This window comes from Juglans microcarpa x Juglans regia, chromosome 6D, assembly GCF_004785595.1.
Source record: "Juglans microcarpa x Juglans regia isolate MS1-56 chromosome 6D, Jm3101_v1.0, whole genome shotgun sequence".
In the NCBI taxonomy this organism is placed as follows: Eukaryota; Viridiplantae; Streptophyta; class Magnoliopsida; order Fagales; family Juglandaceae; genus Juglans; species Juglans microcarpa x Juglans regia.
Window position 1 is genome coordinate 29,881,281 of NC_054604.1, and position 13,200 is coordinate 29,894,480.

The following is a 13,200-nucleotide window of genomic DNA, read 5'->3' on the forward strand; positions in this document are numbered from 1 at the left end:
TATCTATATAGTAAGTACATTTTATATACCCACTACAGTAGATACTATCTAGCAACTCTCTTTAAAAAATATGTATCTTACAAGAGCAGTGCTCTGGCACGTAAAAGGTTTAATAAAGAAAAAAGTGTCCAATAAATAAATAATAAGTATCCTCGTATCTCGAGCTTATGCAAATTGAAGAGTAATTAATAATTAGGTTAAGTCGAAAATTTATTTTCGTATCACAATTTCATAAAACTAATATTTTGTTTCGGATAGGTTTGATAAGTGGGATGAGACATAAAATTTTTATCTCATTTTATCAATATAATTTTTTTAAATTTTCACACAAAACATAATAAACAATTCAATTTTTTCAAATTTCAATTCAACTTTTTTTAAATCTTAAAATAATAATAATATTAAAAATAATATTTTAAACTTTCATCTAAAACTAAAATAGGAAAACTCGAATGATGTGAACATTGTGTTTTTGAGAAACAATGTATGGTTCAGTTTACTACAAGGGTTCACAGAACTAAAAGTACTGTGGACTATATTCATTCTGATCTTTGGGGTCTATCTTCTATTCTATCAAAAGGTGGAGCTCAATATTTACTCACTTTTATTGATGATTACTCACAGAAGGTTTGAGTCTATTTTTTGAAACAAAATAGCGATGTATTTGTTAACTTTCAATAGTGGAAGGTTTTGATTGAAAATTAGACAGGCAAGAAGGTGAAGTGACTTTAAACTAACAATGGTATGGAATTTGTAAAGGTGAATTTGATTAATTTTGTAAATATGAAGGTATTGTTAGGCACCACATAGTTAGACACACTCACAAGCAAAACAGAGTGGTTGAATGGATGAATAGGATTCTCTTGGAAAGAGCTCACAATATGCTTTCAAATATTGGTTTGTCTAAATAATTCTTGGCTAAAGTAGTCAACACAGCTTGTTATTTGGTTAACCGCTCTCTAGCCACAGCTACTGAATTGAAAACTCCAAATGAAGTATGGTATGGTACTCCTACTGACTATTCAAATTTGAAAATCTTTTGTCGTCCTACATATTTTCATGTTAATGAATGAAAACTTGAACCAATGACAAACAATAGCATATTCATTAGATATGTTAGTGGGGTGAAAGGATTCAGGTTATAGTATACTAATCCTAAATCACCCAAATTTGTAATTAGTAGGGATGTTATATTTGATGAACAATTCATGTTTAATCCGAGAAAAGGGTTTGATGTGTCTACAGGTGAAGAGCATGGTAATGGCAAGAAGGTGGAATTGGAGGTTGAAACTTCACAAGGGGTGCCAGACGGCACTCGAGATTATGTTATTATTGATGAGCATGATTCTGATTCTGATAGCAAGACACATAATGAGAAAGACTATAGTATAACTACTGATAGACAAAGGAGGCAAGTCAGGCCACCTCAGAGATATGCTCATGCAGACATGGTGATGTATGCACTTATTACGGTAGAGAATATTGATGGTCATGAGCTTTCCAGTTATTTAAAAGATGTCAAGAGTAAGGAGTCTGCACAGTGGTGTGCAGCAATGACCGAAGAGATTGAGTTTCTTCACAAGAACCAAACCTGAGATTTGGTTAAGTTGCCAAAGAAGATGAATATTGTTGGTTGCAAATGAGTCTTCAAGAAAAAAGGAAGGAATTTAGGATGTTGTAGATGCAAGGTACAAGGCACGTTTAGTTGCAAAAGGTTACAGTCAGAAAGAAGGTGTCGACTTCAATGAAGTATTCTCTCTAGTTTTGAAACAAAATTCAATCCAAGTGTTACTTGCTATAGTAGCATTGTATGATCCAGAGCTACAACAACTTGATATTAAAACAGTGTTCCTGCATGGTAAGCTTGAAGAGACCATTGATATGCATTAGCTAGAGAGGTTCATTATTGAAGGTAAAGAAGATTATGTCTGCAGATTGAAAAAATCATTGTATAGTTTGAAGCAGTCTCTAAGACAATGGTATAAGCGTTTTGATTCTTTTATAATTGATCATGATTATTTGAGGAGTAGTTATGATAGTTGTGTTTATCACAAACAATTGTCTGATAGATCTTTCATTTATTTGTTACTTTATGTTATGATATGCTTATTGTTGTCAAAGGCATGTCTGATGTTAGCTTGTTGAAAATTTAACTCAGTAATGAGTTTGAAATTAAAGAATTAGGTGTTGCAAAGAAGATCTTAGGAGATAGAGATCCATAGAGATAAGAAAGCTAGAAAGTTGTATTTATCCCAAGGAAAGTACATTGAGAAAGTTCTTGAGAGATTTGAAATTAATGTCTAATTCCAAACTAATATGTACACCACTTGTTACACATTTTAAACATTTAGCATCTCTATCTCCTCAAATAGACGAGGAGGAATAGTTCATAATTGGTGTTCCATATTCTAGCGTAGTGAGCAGTATTATGTATGCAACGGTTTGTACTCATCTAAACATTTCACAAGCAATGAGCGTTGTTAGCAGATACATAGCAAATCAGGATAAGGTTCATTGGCAGGTTGTGAAATGGATACTCAGGTATTTAAAAATGGCTTTGAATCTTGGCTTAGTCTTTGATAGAGAAACATATTTCAGTTCCAGTGTTGTTGGTTATATTGATTCTGATTATGTTGGAGATTTAGATAAGAGAAGATCATTTATAGGGTATGTTTTCAATTTGTATGGTTCTGCTATTAGTTGTAAAGTAACAACACAATCCACTTTTTCTTTATCAACTACAGAAATAGAATATATGGCTAGGGGTGTAAATTCAAACCGGAAAACCGGTCCGGACCGGACCGGACCGGACTGATTTTACCTGTTTTGAACTGGTCCGGTCCGGAACCGGTTTTTAAAATCTAAAAACCGGCCGGTTCCGGTCCGGTTCCGGTTCCAGGATTTTTTAGACCGTGCCGAATCGGACCGGACCGGTTGATTAAAAAAAATAAAAAATAATATTTTTATATATAAGTTTTATACAAAATATTTTATATATATTAAATATTAATATATATAAGTTTTATATATAATGTATAATTATAAATTTTTATGTGAAATTTTTATATATAATATATATAATTATATATATTCATATATGAAGTAATTTCTTGTTATAATTTATAAATTATTACATAAAATGTTAATATTAAATCACTAAAAGTTTATAACTAATACTAATATATAACTTATAACTATACCAATAGTCTAATATTAATACTATTATATAGTCTAATATATTAATAAAAGTATAAAACAATTGTTTTTAAATCATTTTTTTTTTTATAAACAAATTTTTAATAACAAATTGTGAAACTTACATTTTAAAAAAATCGAAAAACCGAACCGGACCGGACAGGAAATCGGTAAAACCGAAAGTACCGGTTTAGGAGGATAACTGGTACGTAATCGGTTTTGAAAAATATAAAACCGGTACATACCGGTTCGGTCCTAAATTTTATCCAAAACCGGACCGGTTACACCCCTATACATGGCAGCATCAGAAGCTGTGAAGGAAGTCATTTAGTTGAATGGTCTGATCAATGATTTAGGACTACAACAAGATGGAATTTCAGTGTTTTGTGAAAATCAGAGCATAATACACGTGACAAATAATCAAATGTATCATGAGAGAACCAAAAATATTGATGTTAGGTATCAATTTCTTCGGGAGATTGTTATAGAGGGTGTGATAGAAATTCAGAAGATTGCTACTACTGAGAATCCAGCAGATATGATGACAAAACTAGTTCCAATGTACAAGTTCAAACTCTATTTCAACTTGATTGGTGCTTGGGGTTTGTGATTCTGTTAGGGGATTTGGTGGAGGGGGTCAGCTCTTTGTTTAATAGATTTTGTTTAGACTTGATGGAATTCAAGTCATGGTGAAGATTTGTTGATAGGTGGCTTGATTCCTATTGAAAAAACGTCTCTATAGATTGTTTGCTTGAGCGGTAGCTCTGTCGCTAGAGCAAAGCTTCAGAAAGAGAGTTCGTTCATCAGTTGCTTGACAGTCAGCTCAAGCAGGACACAACCCTAGAGTTCACTCGTCAATCACTCGACACTTAACTCGAGAGTTCGCTCATCAGTCACTCAACACTCAGCTTGAGCGAGAGTCAACTCAAGAGTTCGCTCATCAGTCAGTTGACACTCAACTTGAGTAAAACAGTAATGTTCGCTCGAGTCTCCCTAGACACGCCGCTTAAGCGAATGTTTAGTTTTAGGGTTTCTTGCGCCGTACAATATAAATACATGCTATTTTCATTGTATTCGTGATTTTGACACTTTGAGCAGCCGAATCACAGAGAGAGAGGAGAGAGATCCTTTTGTGAGAATCCTAAAAGCTCATTGAGTGTATTGGGGTTCTGGAATAGAGAATTTTGTGATTGATCTCTTATATTCTATCTTTACTGATAGTGAATTCATTGAGACCGACCTTGCTAGCGGACGAACTTAAATCTTTGTGTTCTTTATGTGATTGTCGTATTTTTTTATTTTATTTTACTTCCACTAATTCACTTTAACTTAGTCGCTGATAACCAATTAATCTTAACAAATACATATTGCGTTTGCACGATTTCTAAATTCTCTCACGGTCAAAAAAGTATATCTCAACGTAAATAAAAAGGAAGAGCTATATGAGTTGGTTGGTACCATTTTATTTACTTTGATGACTAAATGATATTGAACTAATTCACTTGCTTCGTTGGGGAAAATGATACCCATTATATAAGCATCGTGTCCTTTTATATATCCAGATGTGCACGGAGTGCAACTAAACACGGAGGCCATGGACGGTGGCCGCCCCCAAAAGTTTTGGAAAGTGGAAACTTCCTCTTCTTCATCAGAAACTTCCTCTTCTTCATCCATGGCCCCCATCCCCAAAATTCTAAATATATACCTCCTTTGTTAACATGACACTTATAGCCCAAAAAATATTAGTATTATCCCCCTCCAAACCCTTAAAATGCTCACCTCCAAAAAATATTAAAATTACACATAAAAAATATTAAGAAACTCGTGTTTTTTCCTCAAACTTGAGGGAAAAAAAAAAGGTATTTGGGGTTTTGTTAATCTTTTTAAAAATCCACTTTTTGTCCCAATTTTTTTTTTTTAAAACCAAAAAATATATATATTTTGTGAAAATATTTCCTATATCTTTCTTTTAGTGTCTTTCAATATTTCCCTCTCACTTTTTTATAACCATCAATTTGAAAGGGAATTGAAGGATATAGTCATATTGAAGTTGGTAAATCATTATTCAGAATGAAATTTGTTATATATTAGTCATTATTTATTATCACACTTCATAATTTTTTTATGAGATGTGAGGTATAAAAATAAATAATTACTGATGAAAAAAATTATTCATTTCGAATTTATGATGTTCTCATGTAATTGGCGTAGGCTACCATACTCGAGTAAATGGAAATATTAATGATATTTTTTGTAATTTAAATGCGTATATATTGAAATTTTTATATTAGCACTATAAATAGCAAAAAAAAAAAAAAACTGTAAAATTTCCGTGCTAGTAGTATAGATAGCCTTTTGTGATAGGAAATGATAGGTTCAAGTACGTTGAGAAGAGATGGATATCATGACCCACATTCAGGACTTCTGGTTTTTCAGGAATCAGGATGGACATGACCCACTAAGGATTTTCCTAATTACTCCCTCCCACTCGATGCCAAATCATTTTCTAGTTCAGTTTTTAAAAGCAGACTTTTTTATAGAAGCATTGCATACGTCACGACAAAAGGCACTTTTACATCCAGAGCTTACAAAAGATTAGAAATCTCGAAATTAAGACAGAATATGAAAATTGTTAAATAATATATTTATTTAAATTATATTACAATATCTTTCCTCACGTATTGACGAGACTTTTTCTTATAAGTTGATTTAATATACATGTAATATTTAGTTAAATTCGATGAATTGTGGAGTTAAGAGTTCAGATTTAAAACTGTTATGAAATCATATTAAATTATCACTTATCTTGAATTCTTATGTTTAGTTTGGATGATAAGATGCTCTCATTTTATCTCATATCAATATACAAATATTACAAATATAAATATTTTTTTAATTTTAAATATTCAACTTTTTTATCTAATTATTATCTAATCATTAAAATTTTTGAAAACTTCCAAACAAAATATAAAAAACAATTCAATTTTTTAAAATCTCAAAATAAAAATTATATTCTAACAATATTTTAACTTTATAATATTTGTATTCAACTTTTTCTTAATCCTTTTCTAAAATATCATAAAATATCTTAACTCAAATTATTTCATTACTATTCACAGATCATCTCCACTTATTTGACTATTCAAACGAGACCTTAAACTGATTAGAAGATATATATTTATTTATTTAAACTATATTCTCTAAAAAAAAAAAACTATAAATAGCGTTGATGCCTCTTCTTTTTCTAAAAAAATTTAATTTGAAGAGAAATAATGATTTTACGCAATTCATATGATAATCGAGATGGACCTAAATATTCACACATGTGATGAGTAATTAGGGTTACTGGTAGCCATGCCAAAGTTCTTTAGACCAGATGGTACAAAGCCTAGTCTCCAAAGGAGATAATCAAGTTCGAACCGTCCACCCCACCCCTATATTAAAAAAATAAAAAAAAAATAAAAAATAAAAAAAAAATAAAAAAAAAATAAAAAAAAAATAAAAAATAAAAAATAAAAAAGGTTAATGGTGTGCACTATAACTCCATATTGGCCATTCAATTACCGAAGCTAAGAATATCCCAAGTTTTGTTTTAGGAAAAAACATATATGTCTCGCTTACAAAATTATCTAATTAAGCATCTGATATTAATGTCATGAAATCGAAGTTCATGTGGCTGGATATTTATAATTTACAAATAAATAAATAAATAATTTGATTTTGACAGCACGGACCACGATATATAAGGGTCCATCAATACATTTAATTATTTCTTTTGTGTTATGTGTGACGTGCACGGGGTTTGAAATGATTCATGATATTTACAATATTTGTTTTATTTATCTAAATATAAGATTGATAAATGATAAAGAGTAATATTGATCTTCATCATTTTAATTTTTATCATCTTAATTCTTATTATTTTTTTATTATCTCATGATATAATATTAGATGATCAAATACTATTTATTATATTTTACTTATAAATCTATCATTTAATACTATATCATAAAATGATGAGAGGATAATATAAAAATAGACAATAAATATATTTTCTATTGTTTCATTAATGTTGCAAGCTTTGCTGCTTTATGATGGAATATTAATTTGTCATTGGTTTTTCAATCATTGATTTTGTGAACTAATTTACAGATTCGTTCTACCATTTTCCCATATAAGTACTGCTACATCCATGTACAAAGGTATTATATTAAAAAATTTCATAAATTGATTTAGTTTTATCTGATCTGTTAGATCTATTTTATAATAAAAATAATTTTATAATTTGATGAATCGCATCAAATCACATTTGTGAGATTATTTTTATATAATCTCTTTGTAGCTAAAATACTTCTCTAAAATCATTAGTTTTGTAGCAATATTAGAGCAACTTTATTTTTTCATGTACCTTAATTGATATTCAATTCATGGAGTAGTAGTAATATTATAGTCAAAATTTTTTTTTTTTAAGGGACATATCATCATTCATTTATTTATTAAGAAAAACTTATATCCATGACCGGATATATAAGGAGATATCTTCATATCAATCATTTGGAACGCTATCAATAAGTACACTATTGGATTAGTTTGGACTGGTCTAGACTTTACTGCTGCTGACACTCTCTACAGACAAATGTTTAAGAGATAACACTCTATATAAACAGGGACTTAACCTCACATTTCATAAAAATGAAGGACTCAACCTCTACAGGCAAACCACTCAATAGATGAACTCATTTTTATTTTTACTATACAATAAGGAAAATAAGAACGAAAAATTATGGATTACAGTTTGGACCAATTCTGATAGACTTTGACGGTGCGTGAAAGTAACAAATTTGTCTATTTTCAACCACAAAAGTCAGATTTGAAAAAATCTAGTTGTGATGATTCCGGTGATCCGGCGTGTGAGAACCACGCACGATGATTTTAGCAAAACCGTTACTTTCTTCTGAACGATTTTGCTGCCTATGAGTCTTCTTATGTTGTGCATGTCTCTTGAGAATTGTTAAAAAACTGTAGATCTGACTTTTTCGACCTTAAAAGAAGAAAAATAAATTAAGAAATGAGAAAATGAGATGGAGAATAAGAAGTAAGGAGGGAATGAGAGGGAGAAAGAGGAGGAAGCTGATGCATCTTTTTATGTGTAATATTTATGATATAAGCTTTTTTAGAATTTTAATTTAATTTGCATAATTTGAATACCATGAAATTTTTATTTTTTATTTTTCGGAATTTATCGATTATCTAAGGGTAGAATGAAGCACGCGCACGCCAAACTAGAATACATAACAAGTTTCTATAGAAATATATAGACCAACCAAATAGAGGAAGTATCAATTACATTTTTTGTACGCATGTTTCGTGCTAATAAATGTGACATGGACAGTCGGAGGAAATTGTATCACCAAAAGGTACAGGATAAGAGGAACTACACCCGCACCACTCCAAAAAGTGAAAAAATCCAAACGCCGAATAAAGTAACATTTTAGACAAAAGTAGCCGTTGACTCGGGGATTATTACGCCAAAGGCCATTAAGGGTATGTTTTGACACTTAAATATAATTTTATAAATAATAATAAAATAGTTTGAATAAATATATTTTATTAGATTTTGAAATAGAAATATTATTTATCATCTCTACACCATATATTAATATGTGATTTTTTTATTTTTATTATTTTATTTAAATACACATATTTAAGTATCAATATATATTTAAATAAAATGATAAAAACAATAAATTACATGTTAGTAGGTGGTATAAGAGATAATAAGTAAAATTTTAAATATGTGTGCTTAAATAAAAGAATAAAAATGATAAATCATATGTTATAGTGTGATGTAAGAGATGATAAGTTAATTTTTCTTTTAAAAATTCAGATAAAATATTTGAATAAAAATATTATATAAAGTTAAAAATGCTTGAATATAAAATTTTAATATGATTTTTATTTTAAAATTTGTAAAAATTGTATTAATTTTTTTATTTTGCATTTTAAATTTTATAAATATTATATTGATTTTTATGTTCAGATAATCAAAAATTAAAAATTTAAAACTAAATAATTTTTTTATATTTAAAAATAACTTATAAAATATTTTAAATTTTCATATCTCATCTTATATTCAAGCATCCGAATCAGGATGTCAATTTTTTGTCGAGTTGGGGGAGCAAAAGAGCGTGAGACGTTTGTAAGTAAAAATTATAATGGCAGTGTGAAGACGGAGGCAACTCCCGCATTTGTCGTATCTCTTGTCTGAAATTAGATCGTTGTCAGATCATGCGACAACGAGCTCTTTTGTCGTACCAGTCTTTCACTGTTCGAATTTTTTAAGATAAACAATGAAGTGCAATCCTCTCATAATATAATTGAAAAAACAATTAAAGATAAAATATTCTATATCATATTATCATTTTTAATATTCTATGTCATTAATGTGATATCATTTATGAGAAAATGCTAGTATAATTTTTTAAACTTCCTGTCTAATCTTATTATTCATATATTTTAATTTTTTTATTTTTTATTTAATGATTAAGAAAGTAATTATTAATTAAATTATATATATTTTCTTTTTACTTTTTTAATGATTAAAAATATTAAAAAAATACTTTAAAAAATTTAAAAAAAATAACAATAAATTTATATCTGGGTGGCCCGCTAGTACCATCCATGCTCATTTATTTACTTTGAACTAAAATGTTATATATTTATCATTTTTATTATTCTGTAAATCGTATTGATGCATTTTCCTTTTTTAAAGAAATTCAATTTCAGAGAAAATAAATAATTTCTCGTAATTCATATGATAATGAAGGGAAACCTAAATACGTCCCACACGTCATGAATAATTAGGGTTACTAGTAGCCACAAGAACTCCATATATCTTCCTAACATTCAAACGAATACGATATGGGGACCAAAACGTGCACCTTTCATAGCGCTCCAATATTGGACATATATATATATATATATATATATATATATATATCAATTATAGAAGCTAAAATATCACAAGTTTTAATTGTTTTAGGGAAAAGCATATATGTCTGGCTTTTAAAATGATCTCAGCTTGTGATCATATATTGTCATGAAATATAAGTTCAAGTAGCTGGATATTTATAATTTAAATAAATAAATAATTTGATTGTGATAGCACGGACCGGCCACGACATATATACACACACGCACACACACACACACATATATATATATATATATATATATATATATAAAAGGGTCCATCGATATATTCAATTATTTCCTTTATCTTATGTGAGACGTGCATGAGGTTTGAGATGCCAGATTAATCATGATATATAGTTACGATATTTATTTTATTTGTCTCCATATAAGATTAATAATAATAAAATAATGATGATTAATAGATTTATGAATATTTTTCTTCCGTATGCGTACTAATCTTATTCTAGTACTCTACTTAAAGGTTGATTCATCTATTTTTATAAATGGTGATGTTAAGTATCTGTTTAAGCATATTATTATCTCTTGGATGTTTTTCTATAGAGAGTATCAATAATAGTGAAAACCAGACAAGTCACAAAAAGAAATAGTATATTAGTGGAGTTCCAAATATATTGATTGGTTTATGAGGTAATAGTTGATATGCGGATATCCTTACATATATACAGGTTATGAACGTAAGTTTTTCTGATAAATGAATGATGACAGTTTCTCTTAAAAAATAGGTATGCATACTCTACTTAGAAAAAGTGAGTTTATTAGCATTTTGATAGACTAAAATATAAAAATACCCCTTATTTCATTAATGTTGTAAACTTTGCTTTATGGTGAAATATTAATTTGTCATTGATTTTTCAGTGGATTTTGTAAACTAATTTACCGATTTGTTCCGCCATTTTCTCATACTCTATTTCATTCTGCAACATATATTTGATATTTCATCTGGAAGCATGTTCTCTATCCCTAACAAAATTACATTACTTTCAGCTTATAAATCACTTTTATTTTGATAATAATAAAATAATACTCTGCTACCTAAAAAATAAAGCTGTAAAAGTTAACATATTACATATATATATATATATATATATATATAGTTAAAATCATTGGCTTTGTTGTGATATTAGAGCAATTTTATTATTTCATCTACCTTAATTGATATTGAGCGATGCTAAAAATGTGCTTTAAATTCATGGAGTAGTAATAACATTGGAGTAATATTTTAAGACTTCTATACCGCACGTCAACTACATCATATAATTTGATTTGTAAAATTTAAAATTTAAAATTTATTTTTTAAATTAAATTATGCCATGTTAATTGTGTATAATGTAAATGTCTTAGAATAAGTTTAGTCTTACTATTATATGTAATATATATATGACATACGTTTTTTTAACTTTAATCTTGATTTCCATAATTTAAGTACCATGCAATATTTTTTTTAGTTTCTTGATTCTTGATTGTTCAAAACTAGAAAATCGGACCGGATCGAAAACTAATAAAACCGGAAGTATCGATTTAGGAAGATAATCGGTGTGTAATCAGTTTTAAAAAATACAAAACCGATACATATTGATTCGGTCTCAGATTTTATCTAAAATCAGATCGAACCGGAACGGTTACACCCTTACATGCAATATTTTTTTAGTTTCTTGATTGTTGAATAATAGAATAAGCATGTGCACACCAAACTATAGTATAAATAAGAAATGTCTTATACTTTTCTTAAAAAAATCTAGAGCGGTTAAATAGAAAAGATGTGTAATTTAACTTATAATTTAAATTTTTTTATGTATTAATAAGTCAGAATTGTAAGTTTACAATTCATTCAATAAAACGTAGTCTGTCTACGACAAAAAAAAAAAAGTATCAATTAAATTTTTGTAGGGGATAATAAATGTGACATGGACAGTCGGAGGAAATTGTAACACCAAAGGGTGTAGGATAAGAGGAACTACACCCACACCACTACAAAAAGTGAAAAAATCCAAACGAAGAACGCATACAATCCATAACGAGGGAATAAAAAGGAGGAAAGTAACATATTAGACAAAAGTACCCTTGGACTCGAGGGTTATTACGCCGAAAGCCTTTTAATCCGTATGTCAATTCTCGTTGAGTCGTGGGGCAAAAGAGATTGAGATGTTTGCAAGTAAAAATGATAGAAAATATTCATCCAAAAATAAAAAAAAAAAAAATTATAGAAAATGTTAGTGTGAAGACACGTTAGGCACCTCCCGCGTTTGTCCGATCTTTTGTCTTGATTGGTTGGAAAATCAGACTCTGCAGTAAGTGTCGAGGGTATATCCTTAGGTACTAATAGTCTAATACTAATACAAGGTTTGAATAGATAAATTTTGTATAGATTTAAAATAATTTCATTAAAAGCTTTTTTTTAATGCTTTTATGGCGGTATTCAATTTTTTACAAAGAAATTGCGATGACAAATCCTCTATTGTTCGGATTTTTTAAGATATAAAGTAATGCAGTATAATCCCCCATGACAGAATTCTGAAAATTAATTACATTAACATAAAATGCTATATATTACATATTTTTCTATTTATTATTCTATTTCATTAATACGATCTTTAATTTATTATTTAAAAAAAAAAGTAATCTAATGATTACTAAGTGTGCTACCAGCCCCCATTCTCGCATGGCCAGGGTGGGGGTCGAACTCTCAATCCGTCCGACTTTCCGCTCACTTCAATAATAGATTATAGTTTATTAGGTTCAAAAATTATTTTTAAATTTAAAAATGATTAAAATTAAATTTTTGAATTCAAATTATAAATATGACTATAATTTAAAAATTATGTATTTCTTAAATTTATTAGTACATATTTTGTAGAGATTGTAGTGTAATATAAAAATTTTATATTGTTTAAACGTGAGACTTGTATTGTCAAGACAGTCTATAAAAGAGTCATCTTATTATACTATAACTTACATAAAATATTAAGTAAAAGTTATATTTAATACATATTAATATATTTATATATAATA